This window comes from Mastomys coucha, unplaced genomic scaffold (assembly GCF_008632895.1).
Source record: "Mastomys coucha isolate ucsf_1 unplaced genomic scaffold, UCSF_Mcou_1 pScaffold20, whole genome shotgun sequence".
Taxonomy (NCBI): Eukaryota; Metazoa; Chordata; class Mammalia; order Rodentia; family Muridae; genus Mastomys; species Mastomys coucha.
Genome location: NW_022196903.1, coordinates 45,191,934 through 45,217,952, shown reverse-complemented (window position 1 = coordinate 45,217,952; position 26,019 = coordinate 45,191,934). Strand labels below are relative to the sequence as shown.

General features: G+C 43.5%; 1 protein-coding gene across 11 annotated transcripts in view; it reads left to right on the top strand.

Annotated features, from left to right (window-relative positions):
• The window catches only part of Osbpl3 (oxysterol binding protein like 3), a 174,527-nt gene that overhangs the window by 50,270 nt on the left and 98,238 nt on the right, over positions 1-26,019 (top strand). Inside the window, exon 1 of one of the 11 annotated variants that reach the window (XM_031381876.1) lies at positions 19,844-19,897. The exons of 8 other annotated variants lie outside the window; for them this stretch is intronic. The gene's annotated coding sequence lies outside the window, so the exon portion shown is untranslated. Of the gene's footprint in view, positions 1-19,843; positions 19,898-23,649; positions 23,677-25,140; positions 25,376-26,019 lie in introns of those variants that run through there. 2 more of the 11 variants (XM_031381879.1, XM_031381877.1) reach the window with 2 other exon arrangements.

The window sequence follows — 26,019 nt, the reverse complement described above, 5'->3', positions numbered from 1 at the left end:
AGGCTGGCAGAATCTGCTTTGATATGTTAAGAGGCACTTCAGGCATTTGTTCTGGGTTTGAGACCTAATAGTTATGAATATCTAATTATTTTAAATAAAAAAATCTCATGTGCTTGTTTTAGTAGTTTAGTGGGTATTATACAGACTGGTGTAAGTGCACCATCGACTGTTAAAAGCCACGGGCAACCCTGGCCCTATTTTTCAAAGAGGTCTTAAGAGAGAACAGATTACTGTACAGTCCTTGTGACCGTCCTCGAATGGCTACCGACAATTTTGAAGACCATGTGTTACATGGAATGAAATGAACCCGTACAACAGAGATAAAGTCAGAAAAGTGGTTTTTTTTTAAAAATGGATTTCCTATCTGGTTGTTTCAAAAAGTCTAAGTGTTGGGCTGGCGAGATGGCTCAGCGGGTAAGAGCACTGACTGTTCTTCTGAAGGTCCTAAGTTTGGATCTCAGCAACCACATGGTGGCTCACAACCACCCATATTGAGATGGACACCCTCTTCTGGTGCATCGGAAGACAGCTACAGAGGTCCTGAGTTCAATTCCCAGCAGCCACACACTTGATAGCTCATGGCCATCTGTACAACTACAGTGTACTCATACCCATAAAATAAATAAAATAAATCTTAAAAAAAAAAGTCTAAGTGTTGAATGACAGGCAAGAAATAGACAATAGATGAGAGCTAACTTAGTTCAACTCATACCACACTCCATTCCACTGCATTTCAAGGATGACAAACACCTAGGAACCATCCACTCAGATGGAAGCTGTCTGGAAAACTTAGTGTACAGGCTCCATATAGAAACTGAGGCCTTCTGAACAGTTAGCCAAGCTTCTCTGGTATTGATCTTTGTGATTTCCAACTTAATTTTGAGTCTGCTCGGCCCCAGTGAGACTATTGAGTATTTGTCTCCTCCGCGGTGTTTGGGAGCCAAGAGGCATGAGTGATTTTAGTAAATACTATGTTACCTTAGAGTTGCCTTCTGTCTGGGCACAGCAGGCGCCTTCTTCTCCAGCAGGTGATGAAGGTGTTTTATTTTGTTGACAAGTACTTCACTTCACTTCTATTCAATGAAAATTCTGTCTTTGATCCAAGGAATTTGATTGTCATAAAAGCTTATGACTGAGACACACAAAAGGGTTTTTAACAAAACGATGACTGCTTTCCAGACACACAGCAAAGGAGACTTACCCTTGCCAGGAGGATCAGTGGTGAGCATGCTGTGTTTATCTGTGGGATTTTCAAAATAAAAATCTACTAAGATGATTGGTACAGGTGTCTTTCAAATGAGGTCTGCCCTGCAGTGTGAGATTCAACTTTCATATCAAAACAACACTCTGGGATGACCTTCTGTCCCATTGCTTCTGATCCTACGTTTGGTTCCAGCAGCAGAGAAAATGACTTTCTCACAGGTTTCCATTATAAAACTATCACACACTAGGTCTAACTGTGTGTATGTGTGCCTGTGCATTTGTGTGTGCGTGTGTGTTCTGCAAAACTCAATCACATTCTGTTCTTTTCTTTTTCCAAGCTTTGTCTTCTCCATTTTATCCATGGACTATTTATAGAAAATAAAGCTGGAATCATGCCAACGATTCCACAATTTATTGTTTTAGGGTTTCTGTTTATTGTATACATAATACCCATGAAGATCTTCTGTAGCTGTGTGTACGCGCGCGCGCATATGTGTGTGTGTGTGTGTGTGAGAGAGAGAGAGAGAGAGAGAGAGAGAGAGAGAGAGAGAGAGAGAGAGAGGGAGGGAGGGAGAGAGAGAGAGAGAGAAAGAGAGAAAGGGAGGGAGGGAGGGAGAAAGGGAGGGAGGAGGGAAGTGCCATGCATGGAACACATACATGATGGTCAGAGGACAACTTGTGGAACTCAATCTTCTCCTTCCACCTTGTGTAGTCCAGGGATCAAATCCAGGTTGCATGGCTTGGTAGGAAGCATCTTTACCTGATGAGCCTTCGCACTGGCCCACGGGGCTTTTGTTGTTGTTGATGTTTGTTGTTGTTTTGTTTTCTCTAAAACAAACAAACAAAAAAACCTTACAGTGTTATGCTCTAAAAAACTTCTAGTGATATGAAGTGACTTGTTTTTCTCTGGAATAGCAGTAGAATGGGAAATATGATCAGTGATCTAAGCAGTCACACTGTGGGTGAATCTGCTCTGGGAATTAGACTAACCCGTGCCTACCACTGTCCTTGCTGATGTCTGGGAGTTTTGTTCTTCTCTTCTTCTTCATAATTATTCACATACAAAGGAAAATGTTATACACATATAATTATAGAGTAAACGTGGGACCTATTCAGAGTCCAGCGGGAGGAAAGACATTCCTGGGTAGGTGTATGTAGTTGCTTTTGACATTCATGGGTCTGTTGTTTTTGACACCAAGATGGTGTTAGTGAATTATGAAGCTGAAAGGTTTGTTTGACTTTGTCTGAGTTTTTGGTGGTCCTCATGGACTATAGCTGGATGTTCCTGTCCTTGTGTTTCCAAATTTTAACTTTGTGCCTTGAGCCTCCCTCACGGCTGGGCTGCCCTGTGCAGGCATCTGCTGGCTCGGCCCGTTGTCACTCTGTGAGTCATTGCTGGCCTTATTAAACTATTTTGGGCAGCGGTTTGTCCATTCTCCTCCCGTGAACCGTGAAGCCTGGAGTTGCTGCAGCAGGATCCGTTGGTCACGTGTGGAATTTGAATGTGAAGGGAAGGCAGCAGACTAGTTACAGGCGGGGCATCTCACCTCTCCACAGTAGGCTGTCTGTCTGCAGGGGCCACTTCGAGTTTGAAATGTTTCTTTTGTTTTAAAAAGAATGTCAGAAATGCCACTCTTACAAGGGGTGTCTCAAGTGCCTGACTCTGTCAACTTGTCAGGTTGGGTTGTTACAACAAGATACCAACAACTGCATAGCTGAAAAAAGAACAGAAATGTATTTCTTATTGTTCCAAAGATTAGAAAGCCCAAGATCAAAGTGATAGGCAGGGTGGCGTCTCCTGAGAGCTGTTTCTTGATTCATGGGTCATCCCTTTTGGGGGTGTCTCTGCCGGGTGGAAGGGGCAGGTGGCACTTTGGGACCCATTTTTCTTTCAAGCAGGAGGTATTGATCTCATCCTTAAGAGCTTTGCCTTCCTAACCTAATTGATCCCTTACCCAGCTCCTACTGCCATCAGATTGGTGATAAGATTTTACCTTATGTAAACCAGGGGAGCTAGTCATTGAGAAGCCAGCACCCCCTTTCTCCTTGAGTTTTTCTTCCCATATTTGGGGTCCTCTCACGTTTTGGTTTTGGCTCACTCTTGAGTGCAAGCCTATCTCAGGTCCACGGCCCATAGTGTGGTCTTGCCAGGAAAGATAGTATAGGAATTAGTGATGAGAAGGTGGCCTGCCTTCAGGTCCCATCATGGAGGCAATGACAAAAGTCTCATTAAGCACAGAGACCAGATGTGGGGGCGGTGTACCCAGTCTCACAGTAGCATTCCAGCCTGAGAAGACACGCGGGAGTTGGTTGATGATACCCACCGACCATGGCTTAGACCTAGACTGCTGGCATTGTTCAGAGGCATTAGAGTTCATCGTCTCTGAATATGGATCAGTCACTGAGACCAATATGCTTGCCTAGTGGCACATCACTGTATGTGGAGGAAAGAGGATCAGACCTAGACTTTCTAACTGCCAGAGTTATCATCATTAAACCTTGTAGCTCTGCACATGCTGCTGGCTCAGACTCAACGGTTGAGTTATTTAGGCTCATTTTTTTTTTTTTTAACTAAGTTTTTACTACATAGGCTAAGCTGGCCTTTGCAATCCACCCACCTCATCACCAGGGCAGTGGGGTTGTAGGTGCGCGCCGCTCCACCTGGTCGATGGGAGTATTTGTTGTTTAGCACAAGTTACTTTTCTTTTTTTTTTTTTATTTTTATTTTAGATATTTTCTTTATTTACCACAAGTTACTTTTCTATAGGTTGTTTTACACTTTTCTTCACCTACTCCCTTTAACACAAGGTAGGCAATACATTCATTTCCTACGGGTGCTCTAATGGATCAGTTCTGGAAGTCAGATGCCGACAACCAGGGGCCAGCAAGACAGTGTCTCTCAGAGGTCCTGATAGGGGCCACACTCACTGTTCTCTCCATCTGGCAGGGGAAGCTGCTGCCATTCTTGGCTAATAGTCTCATGTCACTCCAGCTTTTGTTCCTCTGCTTCTGTGATTACGTTGCTAATGCTCATCTTGTTTCCTTATTGAAAGGCGCTCTTGCTTAGGCAGGGCCCAACTAGATCACCTGGAAAAGTCTTCCCACAGCCAGGGCTTTATCATCACCATGCTTGCCAAGTCCCTTTTGCCATTTAAGATAGACATCTGTGGGTCTAGGAATTGGACGCAGACATATTTGGTGCTAGTCTGTAGACTACAGATAGGAACCTGCTTCACAATCCACAATTCTCAAATTCTTCTTGTCTCTTTCTATTCTGACTTTTTTTTCAAATTTAGTCACACTTTGCAGTTTATTCTTTTTTTTTTTTTTTTTTTTTTTTTTTTTTTTTTTTTTTTTTTTTTTTGGTTTTTCGAGACAGGGTTTCTCTGGATAGCCCTGGCTGTCCTGGAACTCACTCTGTAGACCAGGCTGGCCTCGAACTCAGAAATCCGCCTGTCTCTGCCTCCCAAGTGCTGGGATTAAAGGCGTGAGCCAGCACCACCCGGCTGCAGTTTATTCTTGTACACTTTTCTAGCCAGACACTTTGTTTCCCTAGTGTCCCACAGAGAATGACCCCTTCAGAATAGGCTTGTTCTAGAAATGAGGCTCTGACTGTGCATTCCCAGTGACTACAGACAAGCCAGCTCACGTGGAGATGGCAGGGGAATGGACTTCTGGGGTTGGTGTCTTCCCACAGCTCTTTTTTCTGTCTCTGAACACGTACTTCCTGTGAGAATGTTAAGTAATTTTTGGAGCTAAAAAAAAAAAGAAGACATCTCCATATCCAGCCACACTTGAATTTGGCATTTGGACGAGAGGGAAGTTTGGTTTTTTGTTTCCAGGTGTTGCTTTTGTTTGAAATATTGTCAGTGAAATCTCACTGGCAAATTTGGCTCATGAGCTGGTCCTTCATTTAAACCCAGGGTCCGGAGACTGGCAGTGACATAGGCCTGTAGTCAGCTACAGGGAGAGTGAAACAGGAGGATTGTGCATTCGAGGCTAACCTGGGCAACACAGAGAGATGGCATTTCAGAGTAAATAAACAGACCTGGGTCCTTTAAACCCTAGAGACATCACCAGACCTTCAGGGAACCGACCTAACTTAATGATTACTTTTCTGGAGAGAATGTACCTTGACTGTCATTGGATCTTCAAGAAGTAGTGATCTGAGAAAGGTCAATGGCTGGCAGCAGGTAGATTATCTTCCATCTTTCCTTGGGTAAAGGTCCCTGAAAATATATGCATATTTCTTTTTAGAACATAATCTTTTAGCCAGCAAGGTGAGTTTCCTCATTCATGTGAAATGTACTTCCCACCGAAGCCCATGTCGTTGCCATCAGTGATAAAAGTCTTATTCAGTTTCCTCTGGCATAGTGTGAGCTCTCTCTAGAACAAGATATGGGAAGTCTTTGCTCAGTGAATTCTGAATTTTGGATAGGTAATGTATGACCTGTGTGTTTAGACAGGAATTGAAGATAAAAAAAAAGTCAAGGTTTTCTCTCCACTATCCCCAAACACCAGATGTCTTAGTTGAAATTTTTTTCTTTAGTACGTACTTCTTTCCAATTTAAAAACCAAACCAAACCAAACCAAACCAAACCAAAACAAAAAAACCCAAAAGTGCCCTTATTTCCTTTGGTGTTCTGCTGTGCATCTGTTCCTACCTTTGGCCACCTCTGACCCAGTCTTTCAACTCCTCGCGATTCTTTGTAAAGAACGCATGCTCCTGCCCTCCTCCTCGGCTGTCTGCTCCATTAACCTCCCCTTTCCTTAAGGGAGCCAAGAGGCAGACCTAACTCCAGGCATTTGCTTGGGTTCTTACCCTGCGAGCTGGTAGGGTTACCTCACCTACAGAGAAACACAGCAGCAGAGGTTGAGACCGGGGTCATCCTGTGCAGTTTAAGGCTTCAGAAGGAAAATGTGAATGGCTGGACGTGCGTGCTTATGCATTCTGACTGAGAATGGTTTAGAAGTAGGTATAATTTGAAATTAAATTCAGATGACCACAAAAGAGAGGACATTAATGGTTAGGAATCAGCAATGCCTCTTGAAGACCCAAGCAGAGGGTGATCAAATGAAGCTGCTTTTCTTGATGGAGTCTTGATGTCCATGCACATGTATTGGGGGAGTTAGTCCTGGCTTATTGACTAGGAATGGCAACTCTCTCTGAAAACCACAGGAGTCATGCAAAATAATGCTGGCCTATGAAAGGACTCTGACACTCTCAGCCAAACTGATTTATAACAAGAACCTCAGCATTATTTGGTCTAACTTAGCTATTTATTTTATATTTATTTATTGATGAGGGGAGCATGCTTGTGGCAGGGTTTGCATGTGGAGATCAGGGGACAACTTAGTTCCCTCATTCAATCATGTGGGATTTGGAGAACCTAACTCAGGTCATCAGGCTTGGTAGCAGGCCCTCTCCCCCAACTGAGCCGTCTAGATGCCTCTTTACTTAATTGTTTATCACTAATAGGAGAAATAAATGAGATGAGACAGTTCGTTTTTCTGACACCCGAGAGATCTTTAGTAAGAAAGTTGGTCATGACATTCAAGCCCCTAGCCCTGTTCATTATACCTAATTTTCCCCGTTCCTTAAGGATTTGGATTTCTTCATGAGGATGAATAAAGCATAGTTGATGCTTTAAACTTTTGAATATCATAAATTAAACTCAGGGAAGTTCTCTTACATATTCATCCACATGACTGACTGAAGCCAGTCATCCCAAGCATTGTCCTCAGTCATGAGAGTATAAAGACGAGCAGCCACTTTGGAAAGCACGTTGCAGTCTGTAAAGTTAAACATACCCAGTGGCCTACACATTTGCCCCAGAGAGGGACCTTTATGCAAATGTTCGTAACAGGTTAATGTTGATAATCCAGCCTTCATTTGTTTGTTCATCAGTCCGGATCAGATAGATTGCACTGGTATACGCTGAGCCGTGGAAATAAGGAACCGCTAGCATAGGGAATCCAACTGACACTGCAAGCTGGACCCAAGCTTTATACATTGTTCTATCCCAGGGCTAAGGAGTCCTAGGACCAGTCACATAATAGTAGTAAGAGGGGACTCGGGTGTGGAGCTGCGGGCTCATCACGGACTGTGAGGGAGGTTTTGAATGAGACATGTTCCCTCTTTGACTGAAGTGGTAGTTATGTAGGTGGATATATTTGTTACAAACTCATCAAACTGACACTTAAAAGGAGTGCATTTTAGTATATAGATTATACCTTAATAAAAGTTAGTTTAAAAAGAACAGAGGGCAGGTAAGGCTCTGGAGAGCAAAGCGTTATTGGTCTAAAGCATAAATCACTTTTGTGATTTCATTGACTCATCTCTGGTCTCCTTTGTTGTCACACTGTGGTCCTTCTGTCATTGTCCCTTGCCACTCGTCTGAGGCAGACAGACAGAACTGGGAGCCAACATGCTGTGAAGACACTGAAAAGTCCACCCATGCACATAAGTTATTTCTGTACCCCTAGGATATTTTGCCAACTTATGCAGCAATTGTAGGAATCACTTTGAGATCCAGTTATTAATTCTTTACTTACCAATTTTTTTTTACTACATACCTGTATATGCAAATAAAATAACACCCAGAAAATGCCAAGTGCTTTTTTTGTTCCCTGGAGGAAGTAGAGAGGGTTTGTAGAAAGAGTAGGTAGAATTTATTGTCATATTCTCTGCCTAAAAAGTCTAAAAATAAGAAGGTTGGCGATCACAGTGAGTGTTCTGAGTCATAAAATGTAAATCCTGTAAGCCTGGAGCTTAGGAAACTGCTATTCAGAAACCTCTAAAGTGCATATAAAATATATGTCTGCCTTCTGCCAGCTCCCCTGCCAGCTCCTTGCTTCAGAGCTGTCTCTGAAATGTCTAGGACTCAAGCTGACGGTATGTGAGTCCCCAAAGGTGGGGCCAAGGTGGAGAGAATGGGGCATTGTGTTCCCACCCAACCTCCAGTCACAAGAGTGCTCCCCTGTTCTGTGCTTCTTGTACCCGAGACTCACTGTGGAAAAACTAAGTGAATAATCATCAGTGCCCATATCTACTCAAATCTTTTTTTAATCCTTAATTAAGAGAAAGCAAAGGTCATGCCCTTTTCCACAGTGCTTGGTATGAAGTGATGTCTACCTTATCAACACCGCCCTGTGGCTGTGAAGAGCTCACTGTAGGCTGCGTCCATTCTGAAAACCAAGAAGGCCGTTGTTAGATGGCTCTAAGTCTACGAGCACTTGCCATATAAGCATGCTGGCCTGAATTTGAATCCCCAGCGTCCACATAAAAGGTCAGGCTCAGTCTTACACATGTCTGTAACCTTAGTATTGGGGGGTGTGGGCCAGGGAAGGGTAAGTTTCAGTGAAAAAGAAAAAAACCTAATAACAAGGGAATAAACAGGGATCAATAGTGGAGTGGTCCTAATGTTCTCTTCTGGCTTCTATAGGTAATACATACCTGTACACACAAGTGTATACACACAAGATAATTGGTTCCAGTTACTGCAACATAGTGTGTTCTAGGAGCCCACCCACTAGCAGGTTTTGGCTGTCTCCATGACACCTCTGCAGAAGGCAACAAGGGCTCCTTTAGTTTTTCAAGGACCATCTGAGTAAAGCAATGAGCCTCAGGTAAACCATCTTGCCTCAGAAGTTGTGAGAACCAAAGTATCTGTTCACATCATCCTTTTCCATGTTTGAAAATGGGTAAAGCAGAGGCCATGGAAGTATGGGAAGCTAGCCGCTCTCTTGACTCCACCAGCATTAAAGCATGAAGAAGAAAGCCTTCTCTGTCACACTGTTTGGAAAACCCATCTCACTTCCTGTTTTCATCGCTAATACAGACCCATGACTCTGTTTGCTACAGCTAGAAAAAGAAACGGGCAATGAAGTGTGCCAGGCAGAGCAGCAAATGCCAGCTGCATTTTAAGCCCCTAGAAGCTGAGGCTGTTCCTGGCAGATGGATTTTCTCCTTGGTTTAGTGTGGAAGGAAAGCTGGCCTTGTTTGTGCTTGCTTGTAACCTGCCAGGCCTGCCTACTGGCCATTGAAAGGAAGGTGACTTTGCCATTGAATGAGAGGGACAGCAAGGTGCTTCATTCAGTATTGGGGTGTTTATGCTGGAGTTGGGGGTGATTCTTCTGTTCAAGAAAAAAATACCAGTGTGCATTATAGCAAGGAGACATGATCCTCAGTGCTCCAAGGATTGGACAATAAGTAACCAAGTCAGGTGTTCATATCCATGTCAGCTCAAAGCTTGCTGGTCTGCGCTGCACGGGCTCCTGGGATGTGTCAAAGGGCTCATAGAGAGGAGTAGCTTACTGTGGCTCAGTGAAGACCATACCAGAAGGATTTCTGTCTCAGTAGTGGTTCCTCTACTCCAACACTGTGTGCATGCAAAGGGATTTAAAAATAAATTCCAAACCCCTCGTGTGTGTGTGTGTGTGTGTGTGTGTGTGTGTGTGTGTGTGTGTGTGTGTGTGTGTGTGTGTGTGTGTGTGTGTGTGTGTGTGTGTGTGTGAGTGTGACCGTGCCTGCCCATGTGCCACACACAGAAACAGAAGAGGGTGCTTATAGTGGGATGAGAAAAGCAAGCAGGGCACACTCATTCCAGGACAGGAGTGTCAGCAGTTCCAGGCCTCCAGAGCTCTAGAGGGTGGGAGCGTGTGCCATCTCAGGGCCTCCTGGCCACAGTCAGGTTGCCAGTGGCTCCTTTGGGCCTCAGGAGAGCTGATTAGGTTGAAGAGAATTGACATTAACAAAACATTTAAAAATGGAACTAGCTCCCCACCAGCAGAGAGTATAGGGGCAGGCATGGAAGAAATGTTTAACAAATATTGCCCCCATGACAAAGTGGAGAAGAAGGACCACTGAGTGACTGCCATTTCCAGAGTTCAGTAGTTCTGCTTAGAAACCCATCCTGGTGCCACTGAGCTAGGAAAATCCCAACTTCATAACCACAAATAGAAAATCATATGGGAATCAAGAGTTCATGATGCAATCCCAGCCCTTGAGAGGTAGAGGCAAGAGGATCACTAGTTCAAGGTCATCTTTGACCTTGAACTCAAAGGCCAGCCTGGGCTACATGAGACCCAAGCGTTACTCAGTGGTAGCATGTGTGTTTGGCGTGCCTGAGACCCTGGGTTCACACGCCAGCACCCCTTCCCCCCATAGAAAGCATGTAAGGGATACATTTTCACAGTTCTCCATTTTATTTTTACATATTTGGACATAGAATATTGAATAAGCTGTTATTGAAAATTGAATATTGAAAATCCAGACAATAAGAAAGGGGAGAAATGAGGTGTAGATTCTTTCCATGTCTTTGGATATTTTCTTATGTCCGTTTTTCCTAGCCTGTGTTGTCCTAAATTGCTTTCTGCTACTGTGATAAAACACCATCATCAAATGCACCTTGGGGCGGGGCAGTGTTATTTAGCTTACTCTTGTAGATCAAGGGAAGCAGAGGCAGTGCCCAAAGCAGAGACTGCTCATTGGCTCGCTCCTCATGGCTTGCCCCCCATGGCTTGCACATCTTGCTTGTTTATACCCCCCAGGATCACTTGTCCTGGTGAGGCACCACCTACAATGGCCTGGGTGCTTGCACATCAATCATTAATGTTAAAAAAATGCTTCATAGATTTGCCTACAGGCAAGTCTGATGGAGACATTTTCTCAGTCGAAATTTTCTCTTCCCAGAGTTTGTGTTGAGTTGACAAAAAAACCTAAGCAGCACATGTGTTTTTCATAGTCCCATGCAGTTGAGGTGCTGTGAAGAGGAAATGGGAAAAACAGGGTGGGAGGCAGTTTTATATTGTTAATGTCCTGTTCTCAGCCACAAACATTTATTTTAGAGGCTTCATTATTTGCTAGATGAATTAATGTAGTCTGGTCTTTGTTTAACTTGCTGCTGCCTCTGCTCATGGGATTGTATCTACACTCTTTCTTTTCTTTTATTACAAATATGTAGCCAAAGGTAAGACCATGTTTATAAACTCTTGCTATTGATGGCCCAGCAAGTTTCCCAGATATTTTGTCAATCTGTCTGCTCCCATCCTTCTCTTCTCTGGGCACTGCCATTTAAAACTGTTTTTCTAAGTAGTAACTGAAAGGGGATCAGATATGGGAGGGTTCTTACTGGAATTATTCAGTGGCAGCTCAGTTCCCCAGACAAGCAGTGTGAGTGTGTGTGTGTGTGTGTGTGTGTGTGTGTGTGTGTGTGTGTTTGTGTGTGTTGTGACCCCCTGGAGACAGAAAGAGTAGCAACTTTTCCTGCTCCCACCAAACCACTCATCCACCCTTGGGTCTTTCTCTCTCTCTCTCTCCATCTCTCTCTCTCCCTCTCTCTATCTCTCTCTCTCTCTCTATCTCTCTCTCTCTCTCTCTCTCTCTCTCTCGCACACACACACACACACACACACACACACACACACACATACACACTAACATGTCACTCTACCTGTCTGACTGGTTCATTGGGTGGCTCATCTCTCTTCTTTTCATCCTGTCCCTCTAAGTGTGCTTCCCTCTCTGCCACTGTCCCTTCCCTACTTTCTCCACACTTGAGTTGTAATAACTACCCTGCAGGTTCCAACTGTTATCTAGATCCAGCAATCATCAGAGCCTGACTAGGTCCCCATGTCCAGCTCTCAGAATCTGAGAAAGAAGATCTAGTCACCTCAGGGGCTGCCTGTGTCCTGCGGCCACCTAGACAGTAGAGCTGTGGAGAGAGTGGGAGAGGTTAGGTAGGGGAGAGGCTAGCAGTAGAGCTGTGGAGAGAGTGGGAGAGGTTAGGTAGGGGAGAGGTTAGGGACTCAGGGAGAAGTCTGTCCTGGGCACCATGGACTGGGGCAGCTTTGCTCCCTGCCTTGCCAGGAGAGCTCAGGGACACCTGGATCATCAGTCACCTCTACGGTGAATGGGATGCCTCTTGTTTCTAGGTGAGGATGATTTGCTTAGTCCTTCTCATCTCCCATGCTCCACATGAGGCGGCGGGGTGGGGGTGGGGTTCCACTTCAGGGTCTCCTCCCTGTTTTTCTCCTTTGGCATTAGCCTAGGGTAAAGTTTGGTTTTAGACTCCACATGGCCCTGCGGTTCTCCTTGGGTGGGTGATCTATTATTCCTTTTGCTTCAAGGGTGGCAGAGAAGCAAGGGGTGAATAGAAAATCCTTGACCTGGAAACTGAAGCCAGGCTGGGGAATTTGGAACAAATATTAGGGTTGGCAGCGAGGCTGTGAGTCAGAAGCAGGTGCTCCACTGAGAGCATGCCAGACTGAGGCCGGGGCAGAGCTGGTGGCTCACTGGATATGAGCGAATAGGAGATGGGGGAGAGGCTGCCAGGCACTCCCCAACCTTCACTTGATGTTAGAGAGGATGCATTTTAATTCCTACATGTTTATAGAAACAAACTCCAAAGTTCAGTGTCCCCTGAAAAATGTTATGTTCCCGCCTGGTTACTTAGGGATGTGATTCCTTGCTTAGGGAATTGATCTCTGGTTGAGAAAATCAGGGCCCCAGGAGGCAGATAAGCTTTAAGGTCACATTGCTGGCCAGGGCAAGCCTCACTTTGGAACAAGTTTGAAATCTACTGAGTAGCACACCGTGGGCTGTCTTATCACAGGGGTACTTAGTTGTGTCTGTGGAACTTCTCATAACATATAGTAGAGTGTGTACAGGTATTGTTTTATCATCAGTTTTGGTTGGTTTTAATGTCAGTTTGCCACAAAGTAGAACCACTGACTAGGGAACCTCACCTGGTTGCCTTCATTGATTCAGAAAGCCCCACCCTTCCCATTGTGGGTGGCTCCAATTTGTAGCAGATTAAAAAAGGATTTCTTCCTAAAAAAGGAATTATCCCTAGGATATTATCTCTGCTAATATCCCTCTCTCCTGCGTGCCCTTCTTCTTTCTTGGAGTTAACCATTGTTAGGCATTTTGTCACAGGAATGAGAAGAGTTAACTAAGACACTCAGGTCTAGACGCTGCTGACAAAGTGCCAAACGAACACCACATCGTGAGTTTGAGAAATCTAGCAGTTTGACCTTCTGTGTAAATGTTGTAGTTTAAAATACCATAATGTTAATTCATGTTTCTTTTCATTTCCAAACAGGCTGACCTTAGACCTATGTGGTGGTAGTACAAGGGTAGTACCCTGCAGACAAAGGTCCCTTGGGGAGGTTTTCTTGTAACTTTAGCATGCAGTGTGCCCCACACTTTTCCCTCCAGCCTGGGGTTCCTGGGACCAGAGAGGGTGTGAGGTCTTTCTGTCTCCTTAAGCTGTGGCCAGAATGTGTGGAGTTGAATCTGAAGGTGTTTTTTTTCCTCTAGAAAATGTGCCTCACTGTTTGAAGCACATTTCAACAGCTGCTCAGGTCTGCCTTGGCCTGGGCCCATGACTGCAAACCAGTGGACATCTGTGGGAAACTGGGTTATAAATAAATGGTGGTTTCAAACAATTGATTCTCAAAAGTCGGAATTATATGCACTTGCTCTGTTTGTCTTGGGCTTTGGACGGAAGATGATGGGACTTCAGAGCTCATTAAGTTGTGTGTTTACTGACTAGTAAAGGGTTGGTCTGTGCGAATCTGTGTAAATGTGTGTGCCTCTTTTAACTTAGGTGTTGGTATTTCTGAGAATTTACTCCCCTCACCCCTTCCTTAAATGTTGGATAACATCACTGCTAAAGGTGAAGCAAATGCACTGATCAGAGATGAGCCAGTTGTTTGCAGAGTGGGAAGATCATTTTAACACATTTTAACATCTCTTCCTTCTGATCTGGATCTGGGCCCTTAGTCATTCTGTAAGGGTTTTAATTGGGCCCCGATGGCATGCAAATAGGCCTGCAGAGATCTAAGCAGGTGCCCCCCTCCAACCCCCAAGACAGAAGAAAGTCTGACATCACGGAAACCCCAATGGAAACCCCAAGCTTCTCTGTGTGACTATCCAGCTGCTTCTCTGGTCTCAGGATGACTGTTGCCTAGTGACTTGTATGGGCATTCTCGTGTGTTGGAGCTGATTTCACCTCTTACTGTTGCTGTATGGTCCTTGCTTCCCACAGACTCCCAGATAGTAGAGATTTATTGGGCTTTGTATGGACTGATGTGAGGTCATAGGCTTCTTCTGCATTGATTTTACGTTTACTCTGTTTTTCAGTTAAGCATGCTCTTTCAAAATAATATTGGTAGGATTTTAAAAGACTTTCTTGAAGCTCCCAAGGGATGTTAACAACATATACTTTCTACTTTGGGGCTATTGTGAATTATATTGCCGTGAATACTCTTGGATAAGTGGGCATGCTTCCATGTGATTGAGGATGGGTCTAGGAGCAGCATTGCAGGGTCGTTTGTCACTCCATCTTCAATAGTTTGATGGACTGTCAGATTGCTATCCAAAGAATGCAATTCTATGAGAATGTCAGAAAAGTTCCCATTTTTCCAAATCCTCCATAACACTTATTTCTGTTCAATTCCAAAAAATATAAGTTATAGCGCCTTTACAGGGTGGTTATATATTAAGATATAAGAGACTATGTCTTGATGGTTTTAAGTTATATTCCTTATGACAATAATACTGAACTTTGTGTGTCTAGCAGCCGTTTTTGTGTCTTCTGTAGTTATCTTAGTTTTTAAAAGTTGCCCTAATACTGCTGAGTTGTAAACATGGTTTGTATTAATATATTCTGGAAACCAGAACTTTATCAAGCACATGAGCTACAGTTTCCTCATTCTTGGGTTTAGATTCATCGTTTGATGTTATCCTTTGAAAAATTGGCATCTTTAATTTTGATGAAATCTAATTTCTTCTCTCTCTATCTGTTGCTCATCCTCAGGTGTCCTATGGAAGAAGACCACACCTCAGCTGTGGTGGTTTGAATAAGAATGGCCCCCATAGGTTCATATATTTAGATGCTTAGTCATTAGGGAATGGCACTATTGGAAAATATTAAAAGAATTAGGTGTGACCTTGTTAGAGAAATCGTGTCATTGGGCTTTGAGGTTTCAAAAGCTCATGCCAAGCTTAGAGTCGCCCCGTTTATCAATCATAATGTAAACCTCAGCTAGTGCTCCAGAGCCTGCCTGAATGCCACCATGCTCCCCATCATGATGATAATAAACCAAACCTGTAACAAGCTCCCAGTTAAGTGCTTTCTTTCATAAGAGCTGCTTTGGCCACAGTGTCTCTTCACAGCAATAATGACGAAGACATCATTCAAGGTCAGGAAGTGTCTTACACTTCCAGCTCTTGGTTTTAAGTCTTTGGTCCATTTTGAATTAATTTTTCATATGATATTATATAAAATTTTAATTTATTTAAATGAATTAAATAATTTAATTTAATTTGAGTTTATCCTTATGCCTGTAGATTTCACATCATCCAGCTATCACTTGTTGAATTGTCTTGGTATATTTTTTTTGACAAAAATTATCACTGGATATGCACATGTACTCTCTCTTCTCTTGCCATATGTTCCTCTAGGCCATCAAAAAAGCCACCGTCAGATGTGAGCCTCTGCCTTGTACTTCCTCAGCTATACATAATAACACACCTCTGTTCTTCATAATAAAGAAATAGCTGGACCATAAACATGATGGCCTGTCAGTCTTGCTGATCTATCTATGCAGTCTTACATCAATACACAGTGCTGCTTCCTGCAGCTTTGTAGTGACTTCAAAATCAGAATTGTAAGTCCTTTCCATTTGGGAAAGATTACTTTTTGATGTGATTGATGCCTGCTCTTCCACACCACATGCTTTGAGGCTTTCTTGTGTCGCTGTGAGTCATATTGGAAACGTTACTTTGAAGTGATCCTGAATTCACTTTTTGGTCAGACCTCATTATTCTGTAAATAGTATGGATTTAGACGGAGTTGGATATATTATAAAAGTTTGACCATTGAGTCCTTAACCTTAAAGTGAAAGTGCAAATCAAAGGATATCCTGGCAACTAAAGATGATATGAGAGCACCTAGCATGGTACCCAGACATGCCAGGCACAAAACATTCATCAGGTGCCTCTCCCGTTCTCCAGTCTTTTTCCATGGAGAAGCTGCCTTCTCCAAGGTCATTGTATGACTCTGTCTTGGGGGAATCTTGAACATATCCTGGGATGTAGAATCAATTTGTCTGGAACTGAATGTGTAAGTTACTTCTCTCATTCCTGTCATGAAATGCCTGACAAGGGTCACCTAAAGAAAGGTGGTTTTATTTGGGTTCATGTTTTGAGGGGACAGTCCATTGTGGCAGAGGAGGAATGATGGCAGGAACATGAGGCAGCTCATGTCAGTCATCAAATCTTCAGTCAGGAGGCAGAGAGATACGTGATAGCACTCCACTTACGTTTCCCTTTTGTTAAGTCTGGGATGAAGAATGGTGCTACCCACCCACAAGGGTAGGTCTTCCAAGCTCAGTTAAATCTCTCTGGAAACACCCAGGTTGGCATGCCCAGGGGCGTGTCTCTGAAGTGGCCTTAAATCCTGCTGAGCTGAGGATCAGGATTGATTAATTATCACAGCAAGCTTGACCTATAGCAAGCGCTCATTCAGTAAACAGTTTGTTAAGTGAAACCCAGCTGTTGATCGTACTATCTTATCCGCTTGTAGAAATACAGTGCTGCATGCTTGCACGTGTTCTAAGTGACCCCTCTATCATTTGTATGAATATTCAAGTACAAGGATCTTTCCCACAAGATTTGGTGGGATAATTTTCCATATGACGTACATGTTTAGCTTTCTTAAGCAGCATAACTCTCTACAAATGACATATTTAAGACATCCAGAGTCTTCCTTTTTAAGCCAATTTGAGACAACTAGAAAGGATTGGTTCTCAGTAATAAGCTTTAAAACACAAGGGGAAAGGGGAAGTAGGGAAGTTGGAGAGGGACAAAAATGTGAGAGAGGATAGGATGCTCAAGGAGGATGGGGCCACAGGGACGCATGTCCCCATCTCCAAATACAGCTGTGGACTTTATGCAACAATCATGGGTTTCCTTGATTCTCCATACCAAAGTCTAGACATGAAAGAATGAACAAAGATCACCCCAGAGTTTTTACTGGCTGAGGTGAGCCTGACTCATGACCAAAGAATGGTGCCTGTGCTCACTGAGCCATTACAACCCTCCTGGGTAAACCACCTATCTAAAGAGACCGAGTTGTTTTTTTGGACTCAGGATAATTGCATTTGAAAGCTAGACAGAGCTGTCAGGCTGAAGGCATGTTGAGAAACGGGTGCTGCCTCAAAGCGTGGATTGTGTTATCAAGTAGCTCAGAAATGAGTTCATCCTGGGTAGCAGTTTGGGTTTTGTGGTTATTGTAATTGCAGTTTCTCCTGTAGGTTTCTGAGAGTCTTTAGTGTGCCAAGATGGGTTACACAGTATTTTCAAGAAGGTAGGTAGACACATAGCCCCAAAGGGTGCCACTAGGGTCTTGATTACTGACTCAACCCAAAGCCCTTCAGTACTGGTAATTACCAGGATATCCTCCTTGCCCAAAGCCCGTCAGTCTTGGGAGTTAGCCGTTTAAATAATCACAATGCAGAGTGAGAACTTTACTTTTGAGTAAACAGTCAAGGTTCTTGATTTCTCTGCTCTTGTTTTTAGACTGGGTTATTTGTGATAATACATTTTATTGAAGCTGTATCTACTGTCTCACTAAGAACTTAAATTAGGATTTGCAACCAAACTGATCTAACTCTATGTATAGGTGCACAGCACTTGTAAAATACTCTAATTTATAGGCTATGAATACTTGATTTTATTTTAATTTTGTTTTGGAGGGTTTTGGGTTTTTTTGCTTGTTTTTTGTTTGTTTGTTTGTTTGTTTATTTTGAGACATGGTATCACTTTGTTACTTAGAGTCTGGTGTTCCCTATATAGCCTAGAATGGCCATGCACTCACAGCAATCCTCCTGTTTCCTCCTCCTGTGTGCTGGGATTATGGACATGTGCCAGGATACCAGGACACCTAGGTTTGCTGTTGGTTTTGAGATGTTACTTGGAAAGCCTGTTTTGTTTGGTGTCTGACAATTGTCAGTGTGATGATTTGAAAGGTAGGTTTCTGCAACATTTGTCCCAATACTCCTGATGACTACAGGGGACAGAGCAACTGGGGGTAGAGTTGGACCCATGAAAAGCAAACTGATGCCTTCTTCTATGGAATAGAATAACATAGGCAACACATGGTGTGGGCTGCAGAGAAACTTGGTGTGACTGGATGCATCCTGAAGTCCTACCAAAGAGAAAAAACATGTCTAGTTCAAGTGTAGGGGCACACAGACTATTCTAAACTTGAGAAGCCCTCTTCTTTCCTCCACTTTACCCACACCCACACACTTCCAGCTTCTAATAGAAGTTATTTGCTTAACTAGATATGGTGGTTTGAATAGGAATGGTCCCAGTAGATTCATGTGTGCAACTGCTTGGCCCATAGGAAATGGCACTATTAGGTATGGCCTTGTTGGAGAATAGGTGTGGCCTTGTTGGATGAAATGTGTCACTGTGGAGGCAGGCTTTGAGGTTGCATATGCTCAAGCTAGGCCTAGTGTGGCACACAGTCTCCTTCTGCTGCCTGAAGATCAAGATATAGAACTCTCAGCTTCATCTCCAGCACCATGCCTGCCTGCATGCTGCCATGATCCTTGGCATGATGATAATAGACTGAACCTCTGAAACTATAAACCTCAATTAAATGTGTTCCTCTATAAGAGTTGTTGTAGTCATAGTATCTCTTCACAGCAGTAGAAACCCTAAGACATACAAAGGCTTGGTTGTCAACCTGAATATATCTGAAATGAACTACAATCCAGAAATGCAGGGCATACCTGTGATCCAGAGATCTTGAGGCAGGAAGACAACAGGCTTTTGATCCAGTTCTTAAGGCTGGATGACACACATTTAATCTGGATCTTGAGTTAGGAAGACACCTTTAGTCTGGGTCACACCTTCTGCTAGAAGCCTATATAAGGACATGGAAGGTTTTGCTCTTTGCCCGCTTGCCCTCGTCTTTCTAGCACATCCATTCCTTCACTGACATCGGTGCCCACTTCAGGATTCCAGCTGAATACAGGAGACCAGCTGAGATCTTCAACCTTGTGGGACTGAGCAATTACTAGATTCCTAAACTTTATACCCACAGCTAGCCATTGTTGTATTAGTTGGACTGTAGCCTGTAAGTCAATCCAATAAATTACCCATACATGTATGCATATGGGGTTTATATATATGCATATTTACATATATGTAAATTTCACGCATACATTCCGTAAGTTCTGTGACTTGTGAGAGTCCTGACTAATACAATAGAAAAAAAGTTAGGAGGAGGAAGTGGGAAGGGGTAAGAAAGAGGAGGAAATGGAAGTGACAACAACCAGGCATCTCGGTTGACTGGCTTCGTCATTTCCAGTAAATCTACTAGCTGGTGGGGTGTGTGTCACCACTGTGATGTGACAGCTTTGTGGTCGGGATTCCCAGGGCAGGCAGGTGGGGTTCATACTTTCAGTCGGAAGAGTCAACCCCCACTCTGCTTCTTATCAATACTTATCTGAGGTTTCTCAGGCCCAGAAGTGATACTAGGCAGCCTCTCTCCTGTCACGTGACCTGTAACTCTTCTCTAAGAACCGAGATGTAGTCAGAGGGTGAGCAAGTGGAGACATAGTCAGAGGGTGAGCAAGTGCAGAGACTGTCGGGGCGGCTGAGAACCTGAGGCTGGTAAGTGGAGGGTGAAGCAAGAGAGAGAGAGAGAGGCAAGGGTTTTTGGAGAAGAAGGCCACACAACTCCAGAAAATGATTTCTGTTTTAGTTTTACTTCTGTGGTATGTTCTTAAGTTTGAAAGATCAATCAGAAGAAAAAGTTTAAAGGAGAAAGTCAACTATTACCCCAAATCTAAGCTAGAAAATCCTCATGGTGAATATTTATCTTTTCTCTACAGTATGGAGAGATGAACAGAGAAATAGCCCTGTAAAGCTGTGAAAGTCTGTATTCTAAAATGAAACTTTTTTTTTTATTTAACAAAGGGGAAAGGATGGCTGATATTCTATGAAGCAATTTTTTTTGCAGATTAATAAGAAAGACAATATCCTTTATTTTATCAAATATTTTAGAAAATAAACATCTTTTACCCCCAACTTTCCCTCTCTACTTACCAAGAAAGAGCAAGAGGAAATTTATATTTTTAAGCTAGTTCCTGGGCAGTTTGTATTAGTTAGGGGTCTCTCTCTCTCTCTCTCTCTCTCTGTGCTTGTGTGTGTGTGTGTGTAAAATATACAAGTTCATAATCATGTGTGTGTTCATGTGTGAATGCAGGCATGCATGTGCCACAGCTTTTATGTAAAGATCATAGGTCAATCTCAAGTATTAATCCTTGCCTTATGAAGCAATTTTTTATTATTAGACTGCCTTCTCCTGGGTTCAGAAAGGAAGCCACTTAGCTGGTGGGAGGCAGGATAGCCCGAGTACTATGAGATAGCATCCCCGCCCTGTTTTCTCCTTTTTTTTTTTTTTAAATTAATGCTGTTAGAGTTTAATGTCTTCTTGATTCTGTGGCTCTAATTAATGTGCTGCTAACCATTGCCCCTTTTACCACGGCTTATTATTTTAATAATTTGCTGTTTGGCGGATTTAACTTTTTGAAACAGTTTTTAGGTGTGTTACTCCCTGAGTTTGTGAATTCTTCCTTTTTCAGGACTGTCACTCATGTTTGTGTGTTTAGTGTAGAGTGTGGAACCCATAGGCTGCTTGCTGGTCAAGTACTCCATCTTCAGACACATCAGAAGAAGGTGTCAGATCAGTACAGATGGTTGTGAGCCACCATGTGGTTGCTGAGAGTTGAACTCTGGACCTCTGGAAGAGCAGTCAGCACTCTTAACCACTGAGCCATCTCTCCAGACCCCTAATGTCTTTATTTTGAAAGACAACTTTTCTACTGTCAAATTATCTTCTAAAGACAATTTATATTGTTATTTATAGGGTTCCTGTTTTAAATGGGGGATTTTTTTTGTCAAAGACAGCGTCTCAAGTATTCCAGGTTAGTTTTGATCTGTCTTTGTAGCCAAGGGTGACTTTGAACCTCTGATCCCGGTCTTTCCACTTCCCGCAGAGTATTACAGTTGCAGACATGCATCATCATGCCTGGTATGGACTGGAATATGGATGCAGTGGGTAGACTAAACCTAGGACATTGTGCATGGGAGCTAAGTCCATTGAATGGGAAGACATTTAAGAATCAGGAGTGGAATATGGATTGAGCAGTGGCTAAAATTGAATTGTAAAGTAGTCATCAATTATGGATAAATCTGAATGTTGCGGAACGGGCTGTTTTCTTGGTGAACTTCTCAGGTGTTTGCTGCTTGGAATGATGATGACTATTGGGCAGCTTTACGAATATCTAGGACTCTGTGACGTGCCTGGGGGGTTCTTGATCAGCTCCTGGCCTTTCCTTCTCACTGTTGTGAAGACTCTTTGCTGGTCAGGGCGAGTGTTTGTAGCCATCTGAAGATAATGGAAAGGAGTCAATAATTTCAGCTCCCTACAAATTGGCAGCTGGTAATATTGTTTCAATTGACCTTTTTTGTCCTTACCATTATTCTAGAAGACAGTCTTTCACCTTGTATCACCAGCTATTGTGTTAATAATGAGCAGTGTTTACAGCTAGCATTCTGTGAACTCCATGCTTCTTTTGGGGGGGGGGTTGTTATTGCTACAAATCACTTGCTGCCACATGGAAAACAAGTATCATTTTTTGCCCTTTATTTCATTTTGACTGCCCAGTAAAGTCAGAACAGAGAGCAGATTGCCTGGATGTGAATTAACACTTGAAGATGGAGCTGTCCTAGTTGTCCATGACTCAGCAGTACTCAGCATTGGCTGTGTCAGAGGGAGATGGGTGTTAAATGTGCAGGGGTATCCTCATGTTCTCGTTTGTACTAACAAGACAGGGAGAAGGGGTAAGTGACTTAGGCTGCTATGTCCTAAAGCTGTCTGAAATGATTTTTAAATTACATGAAACATACATTTAGCTTATTGCATAGGTAGCCCCTGTATCCAGGGCTCCAGTGGATGGCCAGCATGTCTCCAGGCTCCAGTGTCAGCACCACTGCTTGGTAGCCCTGATTCCCCATGTAGGGCTTCCCCTTCCTTGACCCTTTGGTGCTGTCTCTGTTCGGATGAGTGGCTCTCCAGCAACTTCCTCCTTCCCTTGGTTCCAGTTGTTCCACCCAGGTGACACTATGAAGCTGCTTTCCCTGTGGCCTTGTTGGCACCCTCTGCTTTCAGGTCACATAAAGCCTTCAGGATATCCTGGGAGGGGGTGGGACTAGATCATTGCAGTACAGGATTTACTTGATCACCCCCCAGCTAAGGCCTACATAAGGTTTACATGTTTTTACCACAGGCTGGAATGGGCATTTTGACTGTAATTCACAATAGATTTGCTCTTTACAATTATTTAAATACATCCATCACTTAGAACTTCTGCTTTAGCTCCTTATTTTCCAGTGGCACTATGTCCTTGCTGGAAAGGATAGAGCTGGATTCCGTTTTTGTTGTCCCCTAACTGACTGACCTCGACATCTTAGGCATTTTCTTTAAGGCTCAGTTGCCGGTTAAGAATGCGCTCACAACCTGGAATAAACTGTTACAAAGGTATCACTATGTAACACGTGAAGAGATGCTGAGATCTGGTCAAAAGGTAGACATCTAAGGGACTTGTTTTCCATATCCTCATTGTGCCTACCTAGTCTTGAATTTCAAGGCCACACTCATGGTCTGTCAATCACTATCATCACATGCTCGCTTTGATCAGCCAATAGGTCCATGTTCTAGACTCTGTCTCACCTAAGGGACTTGTATTAGGCAAAGGTGAGGCCTGTGGTTGATGGCCAAGGAGCTCTCTTCTGAGTCTGCCCTGGAAGGCAGGAGTAGGATGCTCCTGGTAGAAGGAGCCTGGTGGTCTGTGGGGAGGAGAGTAGGTGAGGCTGCCCACTTCACTCTGAGCTCTGTGGTCCCATGCTCTCACAATGTCTACTTCCTAGCCTAGCAGCCCGGCAGGGATGCAGGTTAGTTGGTGTTGTATAACAAACATACCAACGCTTTGGCAAAGCTGACTCTCCAAACAAAATGTTTTATATGGGAATCAGTGAGACTTAGAAGTGCAACCATCAACATATGTAAAGGTCAGGGTGGCCTCTGGCATGGCTAAGGAACAAACGCAAGATCACAGGGTGCTACAATGTGATTGTGAAATGTCCCCCACAGGCTTATATATTTACAGTTAGTCCCTAGCCAGTGCCACCACTTTGTCAAGTTGTGGAACTTTTAGGAGGTGGGGCCTAGCTGAAGTAGGTCAGTTGGACTTGGGCCATGAGAGTTATAGCTGATCCTGACTTCCTCTTTGCTGCTCCCTGAGCTGAGTCTGAGAAGTGAGCAGGCAGGCAGCCTCAGACTCCCGCCACTATGGACCCAGCCACTTTAGCTTCCGTACTTGCAAACTGTAAGTCAGAATAAATCCTTCCATCTTTAAGTTGCTTCTTGTTGGCTGTTTAGCTGAGCAATAGGGAAAGTAACACTTCTAGGAGTCTATTAGGGACAGATGAATCTGAGTATATATAATGTATATATATACACATATGTATACATATATGTATACATATGTATGTATATAGTTTGAAAGGAAGCTCATGTGTATTTTCGAATCTGGTAAGCTCTGGCTGGTGGTTAGTAACAGTCAGTATATAAAGCTTGTTTTAAGGTCCTACTTGACACTTCATTACCAGCTGCTAAGAAAACAAGGGTATTTTTTTCAAGACTGATTTTATTATGTAGCCCAGACTGGCTTCAGCCTCCCCAATGCTGGGATTATAGGCACGCATCAAGATGACCAGTAAAAACTTAGAGATAAAGTCTAGTGTGGTGGCATATACCTGTAACCTAATATGTGGGAGGCAGAAGGATTAATGGTTCAAGGCCAGCCTGGGTTAGGTTCATAATGAGACTCTACTTCAAGCAAAACATACCCCCAGTTTGTTGTTGAGTTGAGTTGGGGAAGCAGGGGCAGTTCCTGCAACAGTTGTTGGTAACTCATTTGATCCATGGTCCGTTACTATTTTAGATGGGTGTGTGCATTCAGTTCCCACAGGCTGGCAAGCTACAAGGGTGACCAAGTTTACTTAGCCCCCAGTTCTACAGATGGCAGGACGCTGAGAGGGGCTGTGTTCTGCCCTGTTCAGTGTCAGCTGGTCCTGGGTAGGCTAGGGGCTGGAATCATTTGAAGACTTGCTGGTTCATACAAGTTCACATGTGTGTGCTGACGTGCGATGCTGGTGTGAGCAGGGCTCGTCTCTGTTTTCAGTTGCCTTCCCCTGCATTGTCTTTGTATTGGCTACCCTGGACGTGGTAGCTGGAATCAGAAGCGTGCCCCAGGGTCTCATGTTTTGACTGCTTGCTCCTTAGCTTGTGATGTTATTATGCAGGATGAAGTTGCTTTAGGAGGTATGGCCTGGAAGTAAGTAGATCTGGAAAGTAGGCCTTTGAGTGTGATAGTGTGATAGCCGATCACTTCTGCCCTTCCTGCTCTCTGTGTTACAGATGGCAGCTTCTGCTGTTGTTCTTTTTCCCACTATGATAGGCTGAAACCTTACAGAAATCACAGACCCAAATCAATGTTGTACCCATTCAGTCCCCCCTCCAAGGACCTTACACTAGCCGAAGATATTTAATAACAAAGAGTGAACAAACAAAGAGTGTGAAAACAAAGAGTGAAAAAAAACCCGTAACCAAGTTGAAGGGTGGGCGGCTTGGTCTGAGATGGCAGCTGTGTGGCCCGCCATTCCTGACATCGTCCTGGAAGACGCAGGTAACACTCTTGCTTTTCTAGAGCATGAGGAGCAGGGGGACATTGTATGAGTGAGGTGACATTTCCCCGACGTCATCAGCTCGGGGAGGCAGAAGGATTGATTGTAGGGTCAAAGTCAGCCTGGATTACATAATGAGGATATCTCAACCAAAACAAAACCACAGTGTGTTTTGGATGCCAACGGAACAACTCACCAGCTACCAAGCCCTGGTATCGGTTATAGACATTCAAGACAAAGCAAAAAGGGAGGAAGAGAGTGTGCACCCTGCAGAAGTCCTGCACGCTTTACCTCAGTGGTCAGAGTGAGGAACAGCGCCAGAGCCTACCCTGGAAACAGGTGCTTTTGGAGTTTTCTTAACTTTTTGGCTTTTAGCAGCCAAAATCCACCCCAGGTTTTTCTTTTGCTTTGTTCTGTCTTTTCCTTCTGTTTCTACTTCCGTTCCCTTCTTTTTCCAGCTTGAACACTTTAAAAGCAACTCCTGTTCATTTCTTCACAGCCATCCTTCTGCGAAGTCTAAAACTTGCTATGTGGCCCTTTTCTTTTTTTCTCCACCACCTACATTCGGGAAAGTTGTGTTTCCCTCACGAGGTATTGCTTATTATTGCCCAGGTGATATCAGAACGATACATCCACAGTATATGACTCGGGGGCTTCGTTTTACAGAGCCAGCTTCAAGCTTAAGTCTTAGGTGGCTAACAAACTTGAGGTGTGTATATCCGATCCATGACTTGCTGGAGTGTTTAGTTTCTTGTCTGAGCCCTTGGTTAATGTATTTATAGAGGGTTAGTCATTGAGTTTTTTTTTTTTTTCTTTTAACATTTCAAAAAAGATAAGTACATTTTTTATTGGAGATGGAGAAGTTTTTAAAAAAATGCATTTGCATTTTATGTAGTGACTCGGTTGATAGTCTTTTAAGTTAAGTAATAGAATGCAGCATGCAGTTGCCAATTGTTAAAATTCTATCCTGTTCCCCTCACCCC